Source organism: Bidens hawaiensis, unplaced genomic scaffold (assembly GCF_021521415.1).
Source record: "Bidens hawaiensis isolate Kalapana, Puna unplaced genomic scaffold, B.hawaiensis_p1.1 tig00007743_1, whole genome shotgun sequence".
NCBI lineage: Eukaryota > Viridiplantae > Streptophyta > Magnoliopsida > Asterales > Asteraceae > Bidens > Bidens hawaiensis.
In genome coordinates, this window is record NW_027491538.1 from 421511 (window position 1) to 425246 (window position 3736).

Here is a 3736-nt window from a genome sequence, read left to right on the forward strand (position 1 = left end):
TACTGACACACGGTGATGGCACATCACCACCGAAACACTCAACTCGATGAACACCAAAACAAAGTTGACACACAACCTTGTCACACTCCGTTATACCGGCAGACCATAACCACCTTCTAACTCCCTCATCTTCACTTGTTCGCCACTGAACCGTTTTAAATCAGTTATATGTCACCAAAAACAGCTTCAAATTGAACCCAAAAGTTAGTCTGAAACACTTAAACCAACCACGGCCGCCACGGAAAATTTTAGCGCTACTACAGCTGCTTTGATTCTTGACCCGCCATGGCTCAGTTTCACATTTAATCACCAGCTAGTTTTTTACACCCAGCGCATTGCGCCGGGCTCAAACTATTTTTTTCAAATGAAAATGAGCGAGTATAGGCACCGGGCTGGGTTTGTTTTCGTTCAACATAAAATTGTCATTATCATACATAGTCGGTGAAAATATAAACCTAAGTGCATTAGGCAAATGCAGTTGGGTTAGTCTCAAGTTAAATCAGTTACTCATTTCGGTACAGTAACAGTACAACCGACAATTGACAGTTCGGTTCAAACCCACGAACCCATCTATGTAATCGTAAAATGTATATTAAAAAAAGGTTCTTTTTAATTAGAACATGCGTCTATTACAAAATTATAGATAAATTACATAATAATTAAAATATAAATAAACTGGTCTCTTATTGTAAAAGGTAAAATAGCATACAAATCTAGAGGGTCTTACATCATGACATGCCAACGAATGGTACACTTGTAGTTTCTTCCGGTGCGTCCTTTATAGCACCAAGCCACCAACCACGTTTGTCGTGAACCTGCAAATATTTCAGCAAATACACAAGGCATGAAAATTATTTCGTCTATGATGTCTAAATTATACTCTAAAATAAACATATGTATGAACTAACTTACACTTAAAGTTAAAATAAAATACAAAAGAATTAAATACAGCTACCATATTGTACGTTTCAGTAAGCTAAGTTGGAAGTCCTATGGGTCAGTTTTATTAAATGGGACAAATTATCTCTTTTTTTTTTAATAAAACGGTTCGAACATGTTAGTTATGTCAAACGGGCCACCTTTATATTACTAAACAGGGCAACAATCATTTATCACAAAATGGTGGAATGGGTTAACCTTATTAGACATTGAAAATCAAAACCCAACCATTGAAATATAAAACCGAAACCAAACCGAACCGTCATAAACGGTTTGGTTCCAGATTGGTATCATGTTATCACGGTTTGACTGCATTCTATAGTCCTTTTAAACACAAGTACAACTTTTCTTATAAAGTCAATTATGAATACACCATAAGAACCTAACACTCTGATGGGCCAAAATGCCAAATATATATATTTTCACAGTTAATTTTAGTTCAGTTACATTTCAATTGCTAAATATTTGCAAAATAAAATATTTTAAAGTGTTAGCGAAGTCTAGTGGTCCAACCCGGTTTCATACGGCCAGTATTTGCCGTAAACCATAAGCCAAACCATTCAAAACAATTTAAAATTCTTGAAACCTACACGTTGAAAGTTAAAAATAAAACCGACCGCGAAACCAAACCGAACCGATGAGCGGCTTGAACGGTTTTACGGTTTTGACCCGAACCGTGATACTACCCCTATTAACTGCAACATTCAAGAACCATTGAAAACATATGCGATGGACATCCTCAAATAGTTTCAGTGCCAGGTTTGAGTAATGAATATGAAATTACCAATTAAGAACTCATTGACAAATAAACATTACAAAAAATATGAGCAACTATTGTCAAAACAAACCTCTAAAAACGAATGTCTTGTGAATTAAACCAATCAAAGCAGCTGGTCAAAGTGAGACTTGAAAGCAGTCATCATAGAAGTGTCAGCATCATTCCTAGCATCATTGCTGAAATTAATAAAAAGTATGTAATTCCAACTTATAGTCAGAAATTATTAAAAAGTATGTAATTCCAACTTATAGTCATCTATGGTAATCAAAGATATAAAATAAGAAAAGCATACAAATTATGGCTTAACTTTAAGAGGTTGCCCAATATTGGCTTGCAATGCATTGTCATGATGATGCTTTAAACTTATTTAGCACACTGACAATTCCCCCTGGTCATGATTATGACATTCCAACTCGTCCACTTTAGTACCATTTACAACTGCTGTTTATGCGTTCCCTAAAGCTGAAAGAATGCAGAGCACATAAAATAATCAAACGATTAACTGATTTACGTAAAAAAGAGTAAAAACTAAAATTATTTAAAAGTAATATATGTTGCATCAAAACCAGAACTGAATGAAATCGTAGACACACAAGACTCAAAATTTCATGCCAAAGAGTGTGGAGGTTCAAGCTTCACCGTCAATAGAATAAATGCGCAAAACAAAGTAAAACAATGATGATACGATAATGAGGCTTAGATTCCGAGCAGTCACATAAAAAGATATGATCCGACATGTCTGCACATATACCAATTGCCAAGTGAAAGCAAATTCAAACACATGGCTATCTCGGTAAGAATCTCAAGTTTGTTCAAATCTGAAGTCATCATCACAGTAGTATGAGAGACAGGTACAAAGGTAAATATAACTTTACAAACGCTAATAGAATCGCGGTGACAACTTGGTTTAATAACTGATCTCGTTTGACAAAAAAGGCGACTCATGTCGCTGAAAGCAAGTAACAAATTATACACCGATGTGGCAGTCTAACTCATTGCCAACCACAATCGGAATGTCAGTGCTACAAACTTAATTCCCCTAAACCCATCGATGCAGCAGTCTAACTCATTGACAGCCACAATCACCGGGAATCGTAATTGGTGACCACCACGGTAACATTAAAAATGATCGGATTCGTACCGCCAAAACCCTAACATACTTATATAGCCACCGTCACAGCTCAACGACACCAACAGAGGCTGGAAATAAAACCCACAATAACGGTTGTCTAACTCATCGATAAGTACAACAGAGACCACCACCAGCTAGGGTAGACACAGATTCGAGAAATCCTAAATCAAAAAACATCAACTCCACCGCCAGGAAGGCAAACTGAGAGCAGAATTGAAACAAATAGGCGGCTACTTAATTAAGTTGTATAATCAGGTTTGTCTCCGACTTAACACCACCCCGACATCACCGCCACCTAGGGTTCCACATAAGAACCCGACAACGATGATGAACATGGAACGACAAATATGAGAAGAGATATAAGTTACCTTGCATCATGGAATGGGAGAACACCATCGACAACAATGACTCAGACCACCACCACACAACCGCCACCTAGGGTTCCGAAAAGGAGCCCGGCAACAACTTGTCAGCAATTACCAACTTGTCAATGAGAAAGTTTCACCACTTAAATAAAAAACCACATTACCATGCAACCCATGTTCACTTGGATGGATATCAAATTCTTATTTGACCAAAGGAACTAGAATATTATGTGACAAACAATAATAATTCAAATTTTACTAATGCCACTATGGCAGCTTTAAGAATTAATCAAGCAACTTCCTTAGATTCCTTGTTATTTTTTTCTTTCTCTGTTCCACCAACCAAAACACAACACCAAGATAGGATCAAACAATTAAACTTCAATGGACGAAAAAGTCTTGATTGACACACAACCAACAAACTTCAATGTAGACAAACAAAACACTTTTTTTATCTTTTCGTCTTCAATAACACAACCACAGCTCACAGCAGCCCCACGAGGGGTTGCTCCCAGTTCTCAG

General features: G+C 36.9%; 1 long non-coding RNA gene across 1 annotated transcript; it reads right to left on the reverse strand.

The window, feature by feature from the left end:
- Window positions 1–380: 380 nt before the first annotated feature.
- On the reverse strand, window positions 381–3290 carry LOC143635940 (uncharacterized). The gene is made up of 3 exons (XR_013154155.1): window positions 2025–3290; window positions 1788–1893; window positions 381–815 (listed from the first exon to the last, which is right to left on the reverse strand). It is a non-coding gene; the product is annotated as an uncharacterized LOC143635940 (long non-coding RNA).
- Window positions 3291–3736: the final 446 nt, after the last annotated feature.